At 35.5% G+C, this 24866-nt stretch overlaps 1 long non-coding RNA gene across 1 annotated transcript in view; it reads right to left on the bottom strand.

The window, feature by feature from the left end:
- LOC118150451 (uncharacterized) overlaps positions 1 to 23301 on the bottom strand; it is a 33902-nt gene extending 10601 nt beyond the window's left edge. Inside the window, exons 1-2 of the long non-coding RNA XR_013532486.1 lie at positions 23220 to 23301; positions 900 to 989 (exon numbers count right to left, since the gene is read on the bottom strand). This is a non-coding gene — a long non-coding RNA (uncharacterized LOC118150451). The remainder of the gene's footprint in view (positions 1 to 899; positions 990 to 23219) is intronic.
- Between the last annotated feature and the right edge of the window lie 1565 nt (positions 23302 to 24866).

Here is a 24866-nt window from a genome sequence, read left to right as displayed (position 1 = left end):
ATCTCTTATTGAACTGCAGAAGTGTTTTATAACTTCAAAAATACATTTCTGTTTTCCAGAGAAGGAGCAAATGTCAAAGATACTTCAGGAGTGGTCGCGAGCCAGAATTCCTTTGCGGTTCCCTGATGTAGAGGTATCAGGAGGCACAGACCTCCTTTTCTATTCATTTTGCTTTTCTTTTAAAAGACATTCTTATGTCCTGGCAGTCTGGGTGCTTCTCTCCGTCAGATTTTCTTGGGAAAAAAATGCAGGGAGCTCAGCTATCATAATGAAAAGCCTCAGAATATGGCATTTTTGAAACAAATGTTGAATACCAGTGCAAGTTATATTTCTCATACTGATGTATTATGCTTCAGCAAGAAGTGTTATCTTACTAATTCCATTCTTCAAGTGACAATTTGAGAGGTTTAATTGACTCTATGCATTAAATTAGGACATGAACTTGAAAACATTGAAAGTTTTTAGCTTTTAAGTGGGGGATCTAACACTCAGGATACAAATTTTATTTGATATCATGAGATCACTCTCTTTGGTTCATGCATAAATGCATTTTTGAATCGCTCAAAATTTTTATTGTTGAATATGAAAAAGCCGGTTAAAATAGAAACTGGGTTATTTGAGCTGTAGCCATTATCTCTACTAGGGATATGTTTGAAAACTATCAGCATAAAAAGCTAAACATGCATGTTGTGCAATACCATCAGAGATTCTGATGAACACTGTTCTTGTCTGTTTCCAATAAGCATTCGGTCTAGTGAGGAGAGAAGCTAGAAATAAGACAATTACACTAATTCTTGCAATTTGCATTTCCTACTAACACAAAAACACTTTTAAATAAGTAATTACATACAGAAATGAACAAAATAAACTACAGGCTTGTACTGAATTTACAATCTTACTTTATATGATCCAGAGTTGCAGAGTTTAGTGGTATGAGCCAGAGAACTTATTTTTCCATCTGGGAGTTGGCAGTTGGGAAGGATTTTGACCTGTGGTAGGGAAAGGGTTCAAGACTTAAGGAAGAGTCTGAACAAAGGCACAGTAATGTAGCTGTGCAATATGCGCCCAGGCACTGTGGCAATAGTAAAGGAGATTTATCACTGACATACTAGGTAAGAGTATGGTTAGAATATGGAAAAGTCACATGTGAAATTCTTTTTATAGTACTAAACCAAATATTTTAATTAAATTCCTGAGTAGAGGCAACACCTACATGAGTTTTAAAGAACCCAAGAATTAAATTTTATAACCATTGACCAACACATCTACTTTCACTGGAAATTTTGTAAGTATAGAAGAAAGCGGAAATGTTAATGAAGACAAAGAAGCCAGTTGGCTGTCCTCCACTTGATGGGATTAACTCATTCTTAATTGAAAATGAGCTTGGCAAACACAATGACACTGATTACATTTCCCAAAAAACTGACTTGTAGACCAGAATTTTTTCCTTGCCAGGTTCAATGGGAATTCTACCAGTCAGGACAAATAATATGTGTCATGACATGAGGTTTCACTTATTGATAAAGAGAATATCCAGACAGAAGATAGCTGGGTCAGTACAGGATTAAAATAAAAGGAACCTCGTATTGTTAAGCACCAAACTGGAACATATGTATGTATGGCCATCTTCTGCCTGAGTACAATTCTGACTCACTCTCTGACAAGGGTGAAAGTCACGTTGATCATTTTAAATCAGAATTTTCCATTTTTCTAGACCCATTTTTTGTTGGGCTATCACAAAACTACATATCATATATTGCTTAGGTTGTATTTTCATCTCTTCTATCATGTGTGAGAGGCCTCCTAGTCTAATCAGCAACATATTCTTAGAGCTAATTACTTCTGCAGTTGGTAATCTCATCTGTTTCATTTGGCTTTAGGAGGGTGGCTCATTAAAAAAGAAAACGTTATTGTTTATTTTCTTGGTATAAAAGTCTTACACATTTGATGCAGAAAATTTGAGTATAAACATAAACACAAATTTGAAAAACTTAAATCTTCTATTACTGCATCTATATAAAAGAAAACATATTGAATATACCATTTAATAACTCACATTTGCCAGAACAATTTTGAATAATCTTTCTATGTAATTAAATATCCAGGCATCAAGTTCTTTTTTAATAACTATATAGTCCTTTGTTGAATGCATATTTCTTGGTTTACTTAACGAATTTCATGGTTTTGGATATTTAGATCGTTCCAGTTTTTGTTTCATTGAACACCTTTGTGGTTTATTTTATTATTTTTTCCCACTCATCCATGGTTATTTGCATGAGCTAAGTTCTTAGATGTTGAATTACTGGGTAAATCTATGAGCACATTGAAAGGCTTTTGCTCTGAGTGGTGCAGTACTGCCAAGTCGATCTTAAGGAAGGTCGTACAATATACATTCCAGACTGCATTGTATGAGAATGCCTGTTTTCCTGGATGAAATATGCCCTTTTCTGATTTTTCCTCCAATTTATGTACTAAACTAAATATTTTAATTAAATTAACTAAATGTGCCTTTTCAAATTTGGGATTTATGAATTATTTTAAAGATGGTGATTGTCCAAGAATAATAGTAAATTTCCGATATGATCTCTATCTATGTTAGTTAAATTTGTTGGTCCAACGAGTCAGGTAAGGAGATTGTTTTTAGATAACTTCAAAGTCTTTAGTACAATGGAAATAATTAGATATCAATTTAAATGACCTGGCTTTAAATTCTGGCTCTGAAGTCTCAAGCAGGTAAAATCCTTTAAGTTCCAGTTTGCTCATGTTTAAAAGGTGTATACAATATGCCCTATCTACTGGTAGGTAAATTGGACCAGGTGGTTTATGTATGATTCATCCTATTCTCTCTTAGAGAAGCAGGCCTTGATTGATATAAACCCAAAGGAATAATAATCCCATCTCCCTCACCTGGTAATTGATTTAGGGACGAGCAACCCAGTTTAAGGCAATCAACCTATAGCATTTGCAGTAGATTGCGTTATGTTCAAAATATTTTAAACTCTTCCTATTTGGATTTTCTTCCAGAAAGATTTTACTTTTCATCCCATTGACAAAGTCTTAGGCAATGATTTTCTTTGTCCTGAAAAATGTGAGTGGAAGTTATCTGTGTTATTTTCAAGCAGAACTTTTAAGAGTCACCATATAATTCTGCTATTATTCCTTTACCTCTGCTACAATATTAATATGTCCTAGACAGTGACATTATCTTCAATTTTGGGTTCAACATAAATAGGACATGGATGAAGTTGCAGCTGATCTGCAGCTACCAACATGCAAGTTGAATGAGAATAAACCTTTGTTGCTTTGCAAGCCACTGACAATTTGGGGTCATTTGTTATACCAGTACTGCTTAGTCTAATCTGACTCATTCACCATTCTTTGGGTCAGAGTAAATATTTTCCAAGAGTGGTTGCATAACCTAATTTTACCTATTAGGGATGAAGCTCAAAGCATTGGTTTGGCATCTAGCAAAGAGACTCTTTCTTTGGATATATAGTAGTGTCACCAGACACCTCACCAAATGCAGTAGCGTTTTGTTACTGATAGAAATCAGCCAAAGGAAAAAGCAAATAGGCAAAAATAGCACAAAGAGAAATGCAGGGAAATGGAGCAATACCCTAATTTTAAATCAGTGCCTGAAGCTGACATACCTTTGAACTCATCAGTTAAGTGAACCAGAAACAATAAATTCCCTTTATAGTTTAAGCCACTTTGAGTTGAACTTCCTTTTATTTGCAGCCAAAAGTATTGTGGCTGATTCAAATGTCTCCTGTAACATGATTCAGCAGAACACAATTTGGGAAGCATGAAAACAGGACAATACCATGAGATGATCATTTCTCGCAAGTGTATGTGTTGTTAATGAGCAATTGAAAGAACACAAAGGTAAAACTCGGAAGAGTTCATCAAGACAAAGAATTCTCAGATTAGGGTGCAATGTGGTTATTTTAGCTTGAAGTACAAGTTGAAAACTGCATGGAGGAGAGGGCAAAGAGGTCACCGCTTGTTTCACATGTTGCTCCAAGTTCTCAGTTCTATGCTCTTCTTTGGTTCGTGCTGCTCACTGCCTTAACTGACCTCACAGGACTTCAACAACCACCTGCTTAACTGCATGTCCGTTACTGTCCCCTGCGTTCTCTCACAGTAATACCTGTAGCACAGAGGCATCTTCCTGGAGTCACCATTTGACTGGTAGGGGGCTTAATTAATTAGCCTTTGTAAGATGTTTCCAGCTCATTAGTGGATTAGAGGTAATTAGGAAAGCAGTGCCCAGAGCTTTTTATTACTTTCTTCTCTGCTGGTCTCTTTTCCTGCTTCTGGAGTAACTGGCATTGATGTTGACTTGAATAAACTTAAACTTGTTATTCGGTCTCATTTGATTTTTCATTAAATAGGGTCCAAAATATCCCAGAAACACTTTACAAGAATCAGTTATTTCTCTTACAGGCTAAACAAACTCGATGTTAATAAATAATGCAGTTTTATAATTGCCACAAAGGGCAAAGTGTTTGAAACCACAAATGAAATCTCTTGGATTCTTAGAGCTTTCTGTTACAAAAACTCTTTCTCTCATAGCCAACTTGGACATTGTAGCTCTCCATGACCACCACGTAGTAAAACCTTCCCCACATTTAATGAACACTTCTTTGGCAGTCATAGAATTTAAATGCTAGGTTCTTTTTTTCATACCTCTATTGAATATTTTTTGTCTTGTTCTTATTTAGCTACACAGAGAATGATTCAGTTAAGAAATACATTTGGGGGCTAATAAGGAAAACTTGAAACAACATGGTTTAACAAGATGCAGGTTTGTTTTCTCTCATACATAGGCAGTTTGTAGGTTGACTCTCTATGGTTGTTGCAGTGGTTCCAGGATACTGCCTGTGTCCTAGACTGCTATCCTTTATTCTGTCATCATTAGCATGTGACTTTCAACTTCAAGGAGCAAGAAAGCCAAGGTAGCTCCAGACACCAAGTCTTTATGCCATGAAGGGAGAGGGAGGAAATAGGGAATAGGGAAAAAGAGCCTCTCACCCTTCCTGAAAGGCTTATACAGAACTTTGTTACCTGGCCAGCTATCTTAAAATGAGGCTAAAAAAAGTAGTTTTCTATCAGTGCACATCGATACCCGTGACAAAACTAGGTTTCTCTTCAGGATGAAGGAATGGGTAAGAAATAGATCATTATCAGCTTCTGCCACACAGCATTTGTTGACAAGATGTCTTAATAATCCTTAAGTCAATAATAATTTCAAGTCACAAAAATAAGTCAAATACCCACCTACCCCAGTGGTCATGGGCCTTTTGGGGTACTGGATGACTTAAGAGATCACAGAGATCATTTTATCTTGAAGAATATTAATAGATATTTATTTGCCACATGGTACCAAGCAATGACTGAAAGTAGATGCAGAGGTAGAAAACGTTTTAAAAACTTTATTAGCAGAAACACTAACTTTCTTAGACTTATTCTTATAGGTTCACCTGCAATTACTCTCAAGCGAAAGGGACTGGTGCTCCCTGTTCAAGAGCCCTGTCTAATCTCTTGTTCTTCTAGTTGGATTGTGTTTACTTACAATATGTTCTGTAGCATATTTGTAGAGGTAAGTGGCTTCATGAGTTACATAGAGACAGGACAGCCCCCAAGAGGGGAGGCAGGAGGCCACAGTGGGATTCTAAATTTGGGTCAACAACAACAATAACAAAACAAATGATACTTACTGTGTAACTGTCTGGCCATTGGCCATTTTCCAAATCTTTCTGCCTTAGGGAGATAATGACAGATTATTTGGAGTTGGGGGCAGTGTAGGGAAGAGAGGGATAGGAAAAGACTGGACAATTTTCTGAGTTCAGTTTAAGGAAAATGTCCAGTAGATAGAACCTAGCAAGTATTCAGTCAATGTTAGTTTCCTGTGCCCTTTGTGATTCTGGAGCTCAGAAGTTTAGAAACTACCAGGGAATTAAATTCACAAAAGCATTTCCTCTCCACTAAATTTTGTACCATCATCAGGAAATAATGAAGCAAAATTGCTGAGATCCTTTTCACACCAAGGATTAGAAAACCTTTCCTCTGCCATACTTTGGCGTCTGACCATTTAGTATTTCTGGGTTAGATCTTATCCAGAAATTATTTCCATCAGCAAAATACAGTGTCCCGCTCTTCTGTCAATCACTTTTTGCCTTCTCTTGGCTCTAACAGATGTTGTTTTCAGGGAGCCCAATCAGAACCGATATATCCTTTGATTCACTTCTGGTGGGCACGGTGGCTCACGCCTGTAATCCCAGCACTTTGGGAGGCCGAGGAGGGTGGATAATGAGGTCAAGAGATCGAGACCATCCTGGTCAACATGGTGAAACCCCATCTGTACTAAAAATACAAAAAATTAGCTGGGCACGGTGGCGCGTGCCTGTAATCCCAGCTACTCAGGAGGCTGAGGCAGGAGAATTGCCTGAACCCAGGAGGCAGAGGTTGCAGTGAGCCAAGATTGCGCCATTGCACTCCAGCCTGGGTAACAAGAGTGAAACTCCATCTCAAAAAAAGAAAAAAAAGCAAACAAACAAACAAACACACACACAAAAAGATTGCAGTTCAAGTTTGAAGAGATGCCATACTTAAATATAAATTTCCTCAGCAAGGCAATTTACTTCTACAGATGGTGCATCTAGTGGATTGAGCAGTGGAGAGAGCACACCTGAACAAGGGAGGGGAAAATGTTCTTATCCCTGACACAGGTAGCCCTTACTGCTGTGTTGTTCCCCTATTGGGTAGGGTTGTACTGTGACACTTGCATTTCAGATTGACATCTGCAGATGGGCAAGTTTCCCTAGTCATGATTAGGGAGGTCCATCACTGTCAGCTACCCAATCTTATGGGTCAATGCTGTTTGCTAGAATGCAAAAATAAATGGCAGAAGGAAAGCCAACAGCTCACTAAATTACACATCTTGATGGATACCCTCTATGTAGTCTGCTTTTGAGCCTTCACTGGGTGAGAACAAATATGTATGTGTATAAAGAATGCTCCAATGAATTCATTATATGTAGTGTACCATAATGATTTATATGTATATTTAGTATATTTTAGTAAAGACATCTCACAAACTTTATAGCAAAGCAGCATCTTTAAATAGGGTATAGCTGTACATACATTTTCTCATTTAGTTTTCACAAAAATCTTGTGATTCAAATACATGAAGTTAGACAATGTTACTATTGTACATAAAGAAAGTAAGGCTTTAAGATTACTTAAGTAATTTATTTAAGGTAATATAAGGTCAAGGGACTCAACCACTATATCAGGAATACAAAATGAACAGCTTTGGCTTTGAAACCAGTCATAGATTTGTTGTTGTTGGGAGGAGGGAGAATGCAGTAGGTTTAATTTTTATAATTTTAAAATATTTGAATTAACCAATAATTTCATACATATAAGCCTCAATACAAATCTGGATTTCCATTGAAAAATTAAAAGATACAGGACACTAGGTAATCCTACCATCAATCACAGAAGCTATGGAGAGTTTGCCTCTTCCAGTGGGGCGTGTTCTACTCAATTAACCATAGTCTAAGTTACTCTCTCTTGTCTTTTCCAGGATTCAACCCACTTCACTCATTCATATAACGTGCCTGACTCCCGTGGCCATTTGAAGTTAAGATTGTTGAACAACTCTCTGTCTGTCCATCTCTCTCTCTCTGTAGTTCTTCCAAACCACTATACTTTGGCATTTTCCCTTTTCTTCAGTTTCTCAACAGTCCATTATACTATTTATATTCAACCAATACAATCCACCTCCTTTCTTGCCTCTCTAGCACTCCCTCTCTCCATCACTTTCCACCCCTGCAAACTCTGGGTCTGCCTCTACCAGCAAATCTTTAGGCAAACCTCTCTCTTAGTCCTTCCTGAAGTGTACTCTAACTGTCCTCTAAATTTATTATTCACACAGCCTACTGATAGCATCTCCATTGCTCAGCTTATTCTAGCTCGCTAAGAATTCAAATGAATGGATGAATAAATGCATGGGTGGACAAATGGGCAAATGCATGATTTGTTGACTTAAACTTAGATGGAAATCACTAAGTTCTCCCCCTTTCCAGACTAGAAGGAAGTGAATATTAAAAGCTATTTCTAGTGACCTGCTCTTGACTTTTGACCAGTGCATAGCATATGCCTGAACTGTTGTTGGTCTGCTCAGCAAATGTTTCTAAACCAAAAATATCTAGGATGAAAGGATACAACATTTTTTTCCTTACCAAAGGATCTCAAAGCAATAATATTATAATAATTTAATACTAATATAATATTAAAAAATACAGATGAATGGTCATTTAGTTTTTCAGAATTAAAAAGAGCAAGCTCTAGGATATTAATCACTAAGTACAGTTGAGTGCCAAATTTAGCACTGAACTTTCAGTAGTGAAGACAATTTTAATGCACTGAAGAGGAACATTTTTTAAACAAGACATAATCTAACCAGTAAGTTAAAAAATGTCTCTTTATCTGAAATATTTTCAGTGACTCTTGTTTTAACTAGGCATTCTGCCATCTGCAAATAATGATATTTTACATACACTTTCACAACAGTTAGACATGTTTCTTCCTTTTTAACTTCTTGCAGTTGCACAATTACCCAACTCAGTATTATCAAGTTAAAGACGCTCTTTTTTGTTTTGTCCTTTATAAAAATAATTATCAAAGCAATTAATTCATATGATTAATAAAATGAAGTAAAAGGCTTGTAATAAAAACACCTATCTCTTGTGCCTCTTCTCATTTCTCCCTCTAATGGCAATTGTTTTAAATGATTTTAGTTATCTGTTCTTTTATTAATTACATATTTCTAAATACTATGATTTTACTTTTTCTTTACTTATTAATTTTAAATATTACCTACTTGACTCATTATTATGGTAGATGGTAGTTCAACTCTCTTATACTATCCCTGCTTTCTTTTTTTCCCTCACCTCAATATTTGCAGCATTTCCCACTATTTTTAAAATAAAATTTGAGTCTAGTCCTTTTCACTTTTGCATACAATAGCCCATAAAAGTCACCCTGCTTCTTCCCTTGCCTGTCAACATTCTAGTTTCAACACAGCAGCCACAGGGCTTCTTCTAAAATGCAAGAAAGATCTTGTGCTTCTCTAATCATAACCTTGCAATGGTTCTTTATCTTACTTAGAGTGAACATCCAAGTCCTTACAATGTCTTTCAGGGCCTGCATGTTCTGCCTCTCAATGCAATCTAATATAGTCTCCCTCTACTCTCTCCTTTGCCCACGTCCTTTCAGTCCTGTTTGTTTTCTTGCTATTTGTTAGGCAGTCCATTTTCACACTTGCTATTTGTTACGCTTTCCTGAGGGCCTCTACAGAGGCTGTTGCATCAGAAGGAAATGCTCTTCTCCCAGATATCTATAAGGCCAATATCTTGCTCTCTCTCAGCCTGTCCTCCTGTCTCTTAGTCTGTTAAATCTTTTATTTTTTTCAATAGCCCTTGTCACCTTTTGTATGAGTCCATTTTCACACTGCTACAAAGATTCTGTACTACCCAAGACGGTAATTTATTAGCAAAGGAGATTTAATTGACTCAGAGTTCCTAATGGCTGAGAAGGCCTCAGGAAACTTACAATCATGGAGTGAGGGGAAGCAGGCGCTTTCTTCCCAAGGTGGCCGGAGAGGAAAAAGAAAAGGAAGAAGGAACTTCCAAACTCTTATAAAAGCATCAGATCTCATGAGAACTAACTGACTATCATGAGAACAGCATGGAGAAAACCACCCCCATGATCCAGTCATTTTCCTCCCTTGACACATGAGGATTACAATTCAAGATGAGATTTGGGTGGGGATACAGAGCCAAACCATACAACCTTCTAACATGCTGAATTCACTTAGATATGTCTTCAGTTTATTGTCTGTATCCCTACTCTTAGTGGAATACCAGCTCCATGAAAGCAGGATCTTCATTTTGTTTACCAAAATATGTCAGACATCTGCCGAGCATATAGTAGGTGCTCAAAAAACTGGATATATGAATGGATCAATATGATGATTTAATGTGACACTCTGTAGGGCCCACTGTAATATTATGGCAATTTCATCTCCTTTCTTGTTGTTTTCTTTTTCTCCAAGAGATTGTGATTATCTCTTTCTTCTACTGTATCTGTCTGCTATCCATATATGCTTCATTATAAATGTTTTATAATATCAGGGTTTTGTTTTTAAGGAGAGTGATGCATCTCTAAGTTTAATTTAGGATTTTAGTAAAAGATTGTTATTGTGTTAAGAGAACATTCTTACACTATTTTTAAACAGCTTGCTGAGAATTATGGTTTCCAGATTCATCCACGTCCCTACAAAGGACATGAACTCATGGATTTTTATGGCTGCATAGTATTCCATGGTGTATATGTGCCACATTTTCCTTGTCCAGTCTATCATCGAGGGGAATTTGGGTTGGTTCTGGGTCTTTGCTATTGTAAACAGTGCTGCAATGAACATACGTGTGCATGTGTCTTTATAATCCAATGATTTATAATCCTTTGGATATATACTCAGTAATGGAATTGCTGGGTCAAATGGAATTTCTATTTCTAGGTCCTTGTGGAATCACCACACTGTCTTCCACAATGGTTGCACTAACTTATACTTCCACCAACAGTGTAAAAGTGATCCTACTTCTCCACATCCTCTCCAACATCTGTTTTCTTCAGATTTTTAAATGATCACCATTCTAACTGGCATGAGATGATATCTCCATGTGGTTTTGATTTGCATTTCTCTAATGACTAGTGATGACGAGCATTTTTTCATGTTTGTTGACCTCATATATGTCTGTTCACATCCTTTGCCCACTTTTAAATACGTTTGTTTTTTCTTGTAAATCAGTTTCAGTTCTTTGTAGATTCTGGATATTAGCCCTTTGTCAGATGGGTAGATGGCAAAAATTTTTTCCCATTCTGTTGGTTGCTGGTTCACTGTAATGATTGTTTCTTTTGCTGTACATAAGCTCTGGAGTTTAATTAGATCCCATTTGTCTATTTTGGCTTTTGTTGCCAATGCTTTTGGTGTTTTAGTCATGAAGTCCTTGCCTATGCTTATGTCCTGAATGGTTTTGCCTAGGTTTTCTACTAGGATTTTTATGGTGTTAGGTCTTATGTTTAGGTCTTTAATCCATCTGGATTTAATTTTAGTGTAAGATGTCAGGAAGGGGTCCAGTTTCTGCTTTCTGCACATGGGTATCCAGTTTTCCCAACACCATTTATTATACAGGGAATCATTTCCCCATTGCTTGTTTTTGTCAAGTTTGTCAAAGATCAGATGGTTGTAGATGTGTGGTGTTGCTCCAGAGGCCTCTCTTCTGTTTTATTTGTCTACATCTCTGTTTTGGTAGCAGTACCATGCTGTTTTGATTACTGTAGACTTGTACTATAGTTTGAAGTCAGGTAGTGTGATGTCTGCAATGATGTTCTTCTTGCTTAGGATTGTCTTGGCTATGTGGGCTCCCAGAAGCTCTAAACAGAACAACGGAGCTCCCAGCACAGCACCTGAGCTCTGATGTTCATTTTTAAATTGTGCTGTTTCTTTTTTATTGAGTTGTAAGACTTCTTTATATATTTTAAATACAAGTTTTTAATCAGATATGTGACTTGAAAATATTGTCTCCCATTGTGGGTTATCTTTGTACTTTCTTGATAGTGTACCTTGCACCACAAAAGTTTGAATTTTGATGAAGTCCAATTTATCTATGTTTTCTTTTTCTGCTTATAATTTTAGTGTCATCTTTAAAAGTTCTATTATCAAATCTGAGATCATAAAAATTTACCCTTATATTTTCTTCTAAGAGTTTTATGATAGTTTTAGTACTTGAGTGTAGGCCTTTAATGCATTTTGAGTTAATTTTTGCATACAGTATGAGGTAAGAGTCCAGCTTCATTTCTTTACATTCGGCTATCCATTTGTCCCAACACTATTTATTAAAGACTATTCTTTACTACATTGAATGACCTTGGCACCCATGTCTAAAATCACAGACAAGAGCTTATTTCCTGTGTTTAATTCTATTCTACTAATCTATATGTCTATCCTTATGCCAGTATCTTACTGCTTTGTTAGTTACTGTTTTCTAATAAGTGTTTAAATAAGGTAGTGTAGATCCTCTTACACTGTTATTTTTCAATATTGTTTTAATATCCTGGATCCATCACAGTTTTATATAAATTTTGGAATCAGCTTAATTTCTCCAAAAATTTAAGTGAGATTTTGGCAAGATGTGTGTTGATTCTGTAGATCAGAATTAAAAAGTATTGCCATTTTAAAATATTAAGTCTTCTGATTAATGAATATGGAATGTATATCATTTATTTCGGCCTTTTAAACTTTCTTTCAGCAATGTTTTATAGTTTTCATGGTATACATTCACATGTCTTTTGCTAAATTGTTCATAAGTATTTTACTCTTTTTGATCCTGTTGCAAATTAAATTGCTTTTTAAATTTCATTTTGAACTGCTCATTACAAGTGTACAAAAATCCAGGTAATTTTTGTGTGTTGATCTTTAATCCTCAAATTTACTAAGATTGTATTACTCTTCAGAGTTTTCCAGTGAATTTCTTGGGGTTTTTTATGTCTGTGAATAGAGATAATTTCACTTCTTCCTTTCCAGTCCGGATAACACATTTCTTATTCTTGCCTAACTGCTCTGAATAGGACCTCCAGTAAAATGTGGGAAAAAATAAAGTGATTAAAAGCAGACATTCTTGTCTTGTTTCTGATTTTAGGGTGAAAGCATTTAGTCTTTTGCCATCAAGTATGCTACTAGCTCTGGGGTTTTCATGGATGAAATTTATGAAGTAAAGTTTATAGTGTTTTTGTGTGATCATAAAAATATGTTGGATTTTGTCAAATGTTTAGTTTGCTTTTATTAAAATGATTATGTGGTTTTAAAATTTTTATCAACATATTGTATTATATTAATTCATTTTCAGGTATTAAACCAACCTTGCATCCCTAAGACCAAGGATAAATCCCATGTTGTCATGGTATATAATTATTTGAAAATGGATTAGATTTTCTAGTATTTTGCATATTTTGCATTTGTCTTTATTTGAGATATTGGTCTTTAGGTTTTTTGGTGATATCTTTGTCTGATTTTGGAGTGAGTGTAATGCTGGCTTTGTAGAATAAATTGAAAAGCTCTTCCTTGGTTTCTATTTTTGGAAGCATTTATGAAGAATTGATAGTAATTATTTATCTGTTTTGTGGAAGTCAGTGGTGGAGCCATCTGGACCTGAGTGTTTTGTAGATAATTTTTGGAAAATTATTCATTTGATTCCTTCACTTGTTATAGATCTATTCAGATTGCCTGTTTCTTTGTGAGTCAGTTTTGGTAGTTTGTGTCTTTCCAGAAATTTGTCTATTTCATCTAAATCATTTTATTGGCATGTAAGTAATCATAGCATTTCTCTATAATGCTTTTTATTTCTGTAAGGAAGGTAGTAATGTCCCTTCTTTCATTTCTGATCCTAGGAATTTGAGCCTTCTCTCTTCTTTTTCTTGGCCCATGAATGCTAAAAGTTTATCAATTTTGACAATCACTCCGAAGAACCAGCTTTTTATACATTTCTAAAGAAATGCATAGATTTCATTGATTTTCTCTATTGTTTATACAGTCTCAATTTCGTTAATTTCAACTCTAATGTTTATTATTTCCTTACTTCTGATGGCTATAAGTTTAATTTTCTCTTCCTTTTCCAGTGTCATAAGTTTGGGTTATTGATCTGAGATCATTCTTTGGCCTTAATGTAAGAATTAACAGACATATTTCCCTTTAAAACTACTTTAGCTGCATCTTGTAAGCTTTGATATATTGTATCTTAATTGTCACCCATCTGAAAGTATTTTATAATTTCCCTTTCGGTTTTTTCATTGGCCCATTACTGATTTAGGAGTGTGCTATTAATATCCACATTTTTTCTCAATTATAGTCAGAGAATATATTCTGTATTATTTAATTTTTTTTAATGTATTGAGGTCTATTTTATGTCCTGGTGTATAATCTATCATGGAGAATGTTGCATGTGCAGTCAAGAAGAATGTATACTCTTCATTTGTTGGGTGTCCTAGAAATAATTATCATGTCTAGTCAGTTTGTAGTGTATTTCAAGTCTATTTTTTTGTTGGTCTTCAGCCTAGTTGTTATAGTGATTTTTAAAAATGGGATATTAAAGCCTCCAACTATTATGATTGAATTGCGTATTTTTCTCTTCATTCTTGTCAGCATTTGCTTCATGTATTTGAGTGCTGTTATTAGTTGCATTCTTTTATAATTGTAAATGCATAGATTTACAATTCTTCCTGAAGGGTCGATTGTTTTATCTTAATAAAACACCTCTTATTACTTCCAATTACAATTTTTTTTCAAGTTTATTTAGTCTGATATCAGTATAGTCACTTTAGCTTTCTTGTGATTTCTGTTTACATGATATATATTTTTCTCAACCTTTTTCTTTCAATCTATTTATATCATTAAATCTAAAGTTTGTCTTCTGTAGACAATATGTTATAGGTCTGGTTTTTAAAACCTAGTCTGATAAAATCTTCCTTGTGATTTGTTGAATTGTTTAATGCATCCGCATTTAATGTTATCATTAATATACTTGGATTATGTCTGCCATTTTAAATTTTGTCCTCTATATGATTCATGTTGTTTTTGTTTCTCCATGTTTTCTTCACAGGTTTCTTTTACATTAAGTGAATATTTTCTAATGTACCATTTAAATCGCTTTAATGACTCTTCACTCATTATTTTCTCAGTGGTTTCTTTAGAGCTTATCATATACATCTTATCAGAAATAGCTTCAGATTTAAAATCAGTTTACTTCAAGTGAGATATAGAAACATTACTTCTATATGTTCTATTTACCTTTCCTTCTTCTTGTGGTAGTATTGTTATAGATACTACATCTATAAATGTAATAAACCCAACAGTATATTTCTATTATTAATTTATATAACTTCATGTATTTTTAAAAAGCTGATAGGAGAAAAGAGACAGGTGTATATTTATAGCAAGCTTGTCCAACCTGCAGCTCACAAGACACATGTGGCTCAGGATGGCTTTGAATGATGCCCAACACAAATTCATATACTTCCTTAAAACATTGTGAGGTTTTTTTGCAATTTTTTTTAAATTGTGCTTTAGGCTTTGGGGTACATGTGCATATCCTGCATCCTGCAGGATTGTCGCATAGGTACATATATGCCATGGTGGTTTGCTGTCACCATTCCTCCCCCACCATCCCCTCTGTTGCCTCCATCAGGCATTTCTCCCGCTGTTATCCCTACCCATCCTCCTTGCCCCCCACTGTCCCTCTCCTTCCCTTCCTTCCCATCCACCCCCCAACCCAGCCCAGTGAGTGTTATTCCCTTCCCTGTGCCCAAGTGTTCTCATTGTTCATCACCCAACTATGAGTGAAAACGTGGTGTTTGGTTTTCTGTTCTTGTGTCAGTTTGCTGAGAATGATGGTTTCTAGATTAATCCGTGTCTCTACAAAGGACATGAACTCGTCGATATTTATGGCTGCATAGTATTCCATGGTGGATATGTGCCACATTTTCCTTGTCCAGTCTATCACTAATGGACATTTGGGTTAGTTCCAGGTCTTTGTAAACAGTGCCGCAATGAACATATGTGTGAATGTGTCTTTATAATAGAATTTATAATCCTTTGGGTATGTACCCAGTAATGGGATTGCTGGGTCAAATGGAATTTCTATTTCTAGGTCCTTGAGGCATCACCACACTGTCTTCCATAATGGTTGAACTAATTTACACTCCCACCAACAGTGTAAAAGTCCTTTTTCTCCACATCCTTTTTGCAATTTTTTAAAGCTCATCAGTTATCATTAATGTTAGTGTTTTGTATGTGTGTCCCAAGACAAATCTTATTCCAGTGTGGCCCAAGGAAGCAAAAAATTGGACACCCTCAATTTATACCTTTTATTATATTAACCTTCTTATTTATCATTTCTGCTTCTCTTCAACTGTTCTTGTGGATTCAAATTAACATGTGCAGTCATTCCCTTAACTCAATACAGCTTTGATTCCATCTACTTCCTTTATGGTATTTATTGGCAAATGTATCACATTTCTGTAAGTTATAGGCCAAACAATACATGGTACCCATATTGTTTAAATTGCTTTCTCAAATTTTGAATTTTTTCATTTCAGTAAGTTTTTGGGGAAAATGTGGTATTTGGTTACATGAATAAGTTCTTCAGTTATGATTTCTGAGATTTTGGTACACCCATCACCCAAGCAGTGTACACTGTACCTAATGTGCAGTCGTTTATCCCTTGCCACACCCCATCCTTTCTTCTGAGTCCCCAAAGTCCAATGTGTCATTCTTAGGCCTTTGCATCCTCATAGCTTAGCTCCCACTTGTGAGTGAGAACATATGACGTTTGGTTTTCCATTCCTGAGTTACTTCATTTAGAATAATAGTTTCCAATTACATCTTTGTTGCTGCACACACCATTATTTCATTCCTTTTTATGGCTAAGTAGTAGTCCATGGTAATACATATAGTAAATTTTATTTATCCATTTGTTGATTGATAAACATTTGGGCTGGGTCCATATTTTTGCAATTGCACTATTATAAACCTGCATGTGCAGGTATCTTTTTTGTATAATGATTTCTTTTTTTCCTCTGGGTAGATAACTCTTAGTGGAAAAGCTGGGTTAAATGGTAGGTCTACTTTTAGTTTTTAAAGAATCTCCACACTGCATTTCATAGTGGTTATACTAGTATACAGTCCCACCACCAGCGTAAAAGTGTTCCTCTTTCACCACAACCATGCTAACTACTTCTTCTTCTTCTTCTTCTCCTTCTTCTTCTTCCACTTCTTCTTCTTCTTCTTCTTCTTCTTCTTCTTCTTCTTCTTCTTCTTCTTCTTCTTCTTCTTCTTCTTCTTCCTCTTCTTCCTCTTCTTCTCCTTCTTCTCCTTCTCCTTCTTCTCCTTCTTCTCCTTCTTCTCCTCCTTCTTCTCCTTCTTCTCCTTCTTCTCCTTCTTCTCCTTCTTCTTCTTCTTCTCCTTCTTCTTCTTCTTCTTCTTCTTCTTCTTCTTCTTCTTCTTCTTCTTCTTCTTCTTCTTCTTCTCCTTCTCCTTCTTCTCCTTCTCCTTCTCCTTCTTCTCCTTCTTCTCCTTCTCCTTCTTCTCCTTCTTCTCCTTCTTCTTCTTCTTCTTCTTCTTCTTCTTCTTCTTCTTCTTCTTCTTCTTCTTCTTCTTCTTCTTCTCCTTCTCCTTCTCCTTCTCCTTCTTCTCCTTCTTCTTCTTCTTCTTCTCCTTCTCCTTCTTCTCCTTCTTCTTCTCCTTCTGCTCCTCCTCCTCCTCCTCCTTCTTCTTCCTCCTCCTCCTCCTCCTCCTCCTCCTCCTCCTCCTCCTCCTCCTCCTCCTCCTCTTCTTCTTCTTCTTCTTCTTCTTGCCTTTCTTGCAGGAGTAAGGAGTATTGCATTGTGGTTTTCATTTGCAATTTCCTTATAATTAGTGATGCTGAGCATTTTTACATACACTTGTTGGCCATTTGTATATCTTCTTTTAAGAATTGCCAATTCATGCTCCTTAGCCCATTTTTCATGGGATTGTTTATTTTTTTCTTGCTGATTTGTCTGAGTCCTTTGTAGGTTCTGGATATTAGTCATTTGTCAGATGTATGGATTGTGAAGATTTTCTCCCACTCTGTGGATAGTCCATTAACTCTGCTGCCTATTTATTTTGCTGTGCAGAAACTTTTTAGTTTAATTAAGTCCCATCTATTTACCTTTGCTTTTGTTACATTTCCTTTTGGGGTATTGGTCAAGAAGTCTTAGCCTAAGCCAATGTCTAGAAGGATTATTTTTCGATGTTATCTTCTAAAATCTTGGTGGTTTCAGGTCTTAGGTTTAAGTCTTTGATTCATCTTGAATTGATTTTTGTAAAAGGTGAGAGATGAAGATCCAGTTTTATTGTTCTACATGTGGCTTGCCAATTATCCCAGCACCATGTGTTAAATAGGGTGTCCTTTCCACACTTTATGTTTTTGTTTGCTGCGTCGGAGGTAAGTTGGTTTTAAGTATTTGGCTTTATTTCTGAGTTCTCTACTCTGTTCCATTGGTCTATGTGCCTATTTTCATACCAGTACCATGCTACTTTGGTGACTACGGCCTTATAATATAGTTTGAAGATGAGTAATGTGATGCCTCCAGATTTGTTATTTTTACTTAATCTTGCTTTGGTTTTGTGGGCCCGTTTTTGGTTTCATATGAATTTTAGGATTTTTTCTAGTTCTGTGAAGAATGATGGTGGTATTTTGAGGAAAATTGCATTAAATTTGAAGATTACTTTTGGCTGTATGGCCATTTTCACAATAGTGATTCTACCCATACAAGAGGAAAGTTGATAGCATTAAATACCTATATCAAAAATCTGAAAGAGCACGAATAGACTAATTATGGTCACACCTCATGGAACTGGAGAAACAAGACCATCCAAACCAAACCCAGCAGAAAGAAATAACAAAGATGGCTGGGCGCAGTCGCTCAAGCCTGTAATCCCAGCACTTTGGGTGGCCGAGGCAGGTGGATCACGAGGTCAAGAGATTGAGACCATCCTGGTCAACAAGGTGAAACCCCGTCTCTACTAAAAATACAAAAATTAGCTGGGCATGGTGGTGTGTACCTGTAGTCCCAGCTACTTGGGAGGCTAGGCAGGAGAATTGCTTGAACCAAGGAGGTGGAGGTTGCAGTGAGCTGAGATTGTGCCATTGCACTCCAGTCTGGGTAACAACAGTGAAACTCTGTCTCAAAAAAATAAATAAATAACTAAATAACAAAGATTAGTGCAGAGCTAAATGAAATTGACACACACACAAAAACACAGGATAAATTAAACAAAACGCTGGTTCTTTAAACAAAAAGATAAATAAAATTGATGGATAAATCAATAAAAGAAGAGAGATTAAAAAAACTCAAAGAGAAATGAAATGGGAGCTATTACAACTGATACTACAGAAATACAGAAGATTATTCAAAGCTATTACGAACACCTTCATGTGCATAAACTAGAAAACCTAGAGGAGATAGATACATTTCAGACAATATACAACCCTCTAGATTAAACCAGGAAGATGCAGAATCTCCTAACAGACCAATAACAAGCAGCAAGATTGAAATGGTAATTAAAAAATTTCCAACAAAAAAAATGTCCAGGACTAGACAGATTCACTGCTGAATTCTATCAAGCATTCAGAGAATTGGTACCAATCCTGTTGACACTATTCCAAAATATAGAGAAAGAGGGAATCCTCCCTAAATCATTCAGTGAAGCCAGTATCACCTTAATACCAAAACCAGGGAAAGACATAACAAAAAAAGAAAACTACAGACCAATGTCCTTGATGAACATAGATGCAAAAATCCTCAACAAAATACTAGTGAACTGAATCCAACAGCCTATTAAAAAGATAAATACACCATGATCGAGTGGGTTGCATACCAGGGATGTAGGGATAGTTTAACATACATAGCTCAATAAATGTAGTACACCACATAAACATAATTAAAAACAAAAAAAAATCACATGATCCTCTCAACAGATGCAGAAAAAGCATTTGACAAAATCCAGCATTGCTTTATGTGTAAAAATTTCAGCAAAATCAACGTAGAAGGGACATACCATAAGATAATAAAAGCTATCTACAACAAACCAACAGCCAACATTATACCAAATGGGGAAAAGTGGAAGTCATTTCCCCTGAGAACTGAAACAAGACAAGGATGCCCACTATTACCACTTCTATTCAGTGTAGTACTGGAAGTCCTAGTCAGTACAATCAGAAAAGAGAAAGAAATAAAGGGCATCCAAATAGGTAAAGAGGAAGTCAAACTGTCACTGTTTGCCGATGATATGATCATATACCTAGAAAACCCTAAAGACTCATCCAAAAAGCTCCTAGAACTGATAAGTGAATTCAGCAAAGACTCAGAATACAAAATTAGTGTACACAAATAAGTACCTCTGCTATATGCCAACTGCGACCAAGCTAAGAATCAAATAACAAACTCAACCTCTTTCAGCGTAGCGACCAAACAAACAAACAAAGAAACAAATAAATAAAATACTTAGGAATACACCTAACCAAGAATATGGAAGAGCCCTACAGGGAAAACTATAAAACGCTGCTAAAAGAAATAATAGACAACAAAACAACTGCTTTTAAAATCAGTTAAATAAAGAAAGAAAAAGAAATAAGAATTTATACTATCTGTTATAGTTGTATAATTACCTCTATTGATGATCTCTTTTTGTGTGGATTTGAATTACTATCTGGGGTTGCTTGCTTTCAACCTGAAGAACTTCTTTAATTATTCTTGTTAAATGACTGCAAGCAGCAACTCTTCTCTGTTTTTGATTATTTGGAAATTTCTTCATTGTATTTAAAATTTTGAAATATCGTTTTTATGATATAAGATTCTTGGTTGGTCAGCAGCCTTTTTTGAGAACTTTCAATATGTTTTTGTACTGTCTTCTAGTGTCCTTCGTTTCTGGTGAGAAGTCATCTGCAAATTGTATTTGGGTTGCCTTTTAAGTTATGAGTCATTTTTTTCTTAATGCTCTCAAGATTTTCTCCTTGTCTATAACTTTCAGTATTTTGACAATGCTGTATCTGTAAGTCTCCTTACATTTATCCTACTTATACATGTATGTTTGTGTACTTAATAATACCTACATTTCTCTGAGGCTGTGTTCTTTCTTTGTTCTTTTTTCCTTTCTCTTATTTGGATTGTATTGTCTCCATAGGTTTATCTTCACGTAGGCTGTCTTTCTTCTGCCAGTTCAAATCTACTGTTGAGCTCCTCTAGTGATTTTTTAATTTCTGTTGTTATATCTTCAGCTCCAGAGTTTCCATTTGTTTCTTTTTAAAAAATTCTATGACCTTACCAATACTGATAATTTTGTATTTGATAAATTTTTGTCATTATATCCTTCTTTCTTTCTATAATTATAATTGTCTTTAGTTCTTGGGATGTATTTCTAATGGCTACTCTGAATACTTTGTAAAATCTGATATCTGGTTGTTATCACAGGCAGTTTCTTCTTCCCTCTTTCTTCTCCCAGTATATGTTTTATTTTCCTGTTTCTTTGAATGGTTTTGCAGGTTGGGTTGCAGTTGGGTTGGAAACTAAATGTTTTAGATAATAGATTGTAGCAACTATAGATTCTAGTCTTCCTCCCTTTCAGCTTTTTATTCCTATTTGCTTAGTGAGCAGCTGGATTATTTTAGTAAAGTCTATTTCTCTTCCCTACAGTGCTTAGCTTCTGATGTTGCAGGTCTGTGAAGCTCGTCATGCTGTCATGTTGCCTTACTATTTTTAAACGTGCAAAACATTAGACATGGGTCCCAGATTCTTTCAAGTGACTTATTGCTTTTGTTGATGAAATTTTGTCATGAATAAGCTTTTGAAATAAAAAGATTAAATGGAATATGTTTTCCTTTTAGAAAGAAATAGAATATGTTGTATTCTTATAGCATGCCAGTATTCTTGTAGCATGGAATAACTTTGATTTCTTTATTGCATGTTTTATTTATATTAAAAACTGGTATCTATAAGAGGAAAGCCTACTGTAGTTGCATGTGCATTCAGACTTTAATCACAATTAGGATTAAGACCACTTTTTTCTTTGATAGTGGGAAATTTGCAATTATTTTCTTTTTTGAGAAATGAAATGAGTAGTTAGGTTACTATTTGCTATTTGAAAGTTGAAAGGAATTTTGTTCTAACAAGCATGTCTGAGTCTTATTTTAATAATGATGTATGAACACTTTTCAGAACTGTATATTAAAATTTACTCTTCCTTTTATAACCATTTTGTTGTTTTATATTTTCAGTGTAAAAACTTGGAAAAATAAAAATAGCATACGTCTTGTAGATCTGAATTTAAATTCCAGTTGGATCTCTTAGTAGCAGGGTGACCTTGGTCATATACCTTCATCTCTGTAGGCTTCAGTTTCTGCTGTAAAAGCAGGATATAGTTATAAAATTGCCGTATTGTACCAACAAAAACAGGATGTGCATAAAAAACCGGCACTTTTGTTAAACTCAGTACCCAGTAAGTGTTAATTCCTGTGCTTTGAGAGAATAATTTATTTCACACAGAATTTAAAAGATATTAGCATTTATTCATGCCAAATGGTTCTTGATATGTTTTTTCTTTTTTGCCTTTTAATTATTATTATTTTTTTAAATTATGCTTTAAGTTCTGAGGTACATGTGCAGAACATGCAGGATTGTTACAGAGGTATACACTTGCTATGGTGGGTTGCTGCATCCATCCCCCCATCATCTACATTAGGTATTTCTCTTAATGTTATCCCTCCCCAATCCCCCTACCCACTGCTATGCCTCCCATGGCCCTAGTCCAACAGACCCCAGTGTGTGATCTTCCCTTCTGCATGTCCATGTGTTCTCATTGTTCAACACCCACTTGTAAGTGATAACATATGGTGTTTGGTTTTCTGTCCTTGTGTCAGTTTGCTGAGAATTATGGCTTCCAGATTCATCCCTGTCCCTGCAAAGGACATGAACTCATCCTTTTTTATGGCTGCATAGTATTTCATGGTGTATACGTAGCACATTTTCTTTATCTGGTCTATCATTGATGGGCATTTGGGTTGGTTCCAAGTCTTTGCTATTGTAAACAGTGTTGCAATAAACATACATGTTTATGTGTCTTTACAATAAAACAATTTATAATCCTTTGAGTATATACCCAGTAATGGGATTGCTGGGTCAAATGGTATTCCTACTTCTAGATGTGTGCTCCTGATGTGTGCTCTATTTTCTGTCTTATTTATATTTTTATTAGTTTTTTTAAATTATATTTTGCTGTTTGTTGGGTATTTCTTAGTCTTTTTCTAATAGTAATCTTTTGTTATATTAATCACTTGTTTTAGTTTTCTTTATTACATGATCGACTTGTTTATTTTATCATGTTTATAGTTTCCTATTCTATAGTTTTTCAAAAACTCATTTTCTCATCTTATATAATGTGGGAACATAGAGAATATTCTTTTATTTTATTAAGAATAAGGACAAGTAAAGCTATAAACTTTTTTACAAATGTTGCTTTGACCATTTCCTATAGATTTTGACACATAATTATTATTCTCTTAATATTCTTCTCTTACCTTCTGAGCCTGTGATCTTCAGGGATAAACTGGAAACAGACCGACTAGTTGAAGAAGCCATCATAACCATCATCTGAAAGGCTACAGCCAACAGTCTTAACTGAAAATACTAACTGGGTGTCAGAATGTTGGGGCCTAGAAATAAAATTAACCAGTACTAATTGAATGCTTATGTGTGCTGAACACTGTCCTCCTCACAGTATTTTTGCATATCACCTTAACTGTCACAATAGTGTTGTGACAATTGTCCCATTTACTTCTTTCTGCAATTGAAGATATTGAAGTAGTCAAATGATTTACCAAAGAGCACAGAACAAGTAAAATCTATTTCTCAGGAATCCTAGTTGAGTACTTGCTCCACCGCTGTGCTATCCCACCTCTTTAAGTCTCTTACAGGCTTATTTAGAGCCCAAATCTTACCATCTGAAATATCAGTGGTGGTCATTGTTACCTTTTAATTAACTTTGTGGGGAAAAGAATGGATTGTCTTGTTGATATGGTTTGGCTGTGCCCCCACCCAAATCTCAGCTTGAATTGTATCTCCCAGAATTCCCACATAGTTTGGGGGGGCGCAGGGAGAGGTAATTGTATCGTGGAGGTCTGTGTTTCCCATGCTATTCTCATGATAGTGAATAAGTCTCATGAGATCTGATTGGTTTATCAGGGGTTTCCACTTTTTCTTCATTCTCAATTTTCTCTTGATGTTGCCATATAAGAATGCCTTTCTGAGGCCTCCCCAGCCATGTGGAACTGTAAGTCCAATTAAACCTCTTTCTTCTCAGTCTCGGGTATGTCTTTGTCAGCAGTTGAAAACAGACTGATACACTTGTCTTTAAAATATTACTTGTGATTAGTTAACCTAAGAGAAGATATGGATATCAATGAGAGCAGTTTTCCAATATAGGAAAAGGCTCACATGTGAAAGGGCTCACTGATCTATTTCACATTACTCCATAAAACCGTGTCTGATAAAAGCAGTGTATAGAACATCATAGAAGTTACAGTTAAATATATAACTGCTATGAGACAAACACCGTGCCACAAGAACATTATATATGTTATTTTGGAGAATCCTTATCACAGTTAAAAGTCGTGGGTATTATATATATTTTTTTCCCTTGTTTATAGATTAGGATGTTGACACCTCAAAATGTTAAGTAACTCATCTAACATTGCAGAAACAGGAAGTAGCACAGCTGGTATTTAAATTAAGCAATCTGACTTCAAGACCCGACATCCTATCAATCATTTTTGCTTAATTGTCTCTTCTGAAAACTATAATAAGGCAGAATGTTAATCTATAAAAAGGAAAACACTAAGAATGTGGAGCTTCAGGAGGTACCAGATGGACTGATCCTTGTAGAGGCTATGCCCTATGTGGGCTTTGCCCACAAAAGAAAGAGGGACTCTGTGAACTGAAGCTCATTCTAACTAATCCTGTGTAAGACTCTAGAACAATATTTTTAGAAATAGAGTGAGTAGTGTGAGATAGAAAAGTCAGACTGCTTTGTGTCAATGGGTCAAGTGGAGTAGGTGAAATATCTTCTTACAGATAGAATCCACATTTAGATGGACAGTCTAACTCTATGCTCTTTTAATTCTTTTTCAGTGGCCTTTAAAAAACTTTTTGAAATTAAATATTAATTT

The sequence above is a fragment of the Callithrix jacchus genome, chromosome 2 (assembly GCF_049354715.1).
Source record: "Callithrix jacchus isolate 240 chromosome 2, calJac240_pri, whole genome shotgun sequence".
NCBI classification, from domain to species: Eukaryota; Metazoa; Chordata; class Mammalia; order Primates; family Cebidae; genus Callithrix; species Callithrix jacchus.
This window is presented reverse-complemented; position numbering and strand designations above follow the sequence as displayed.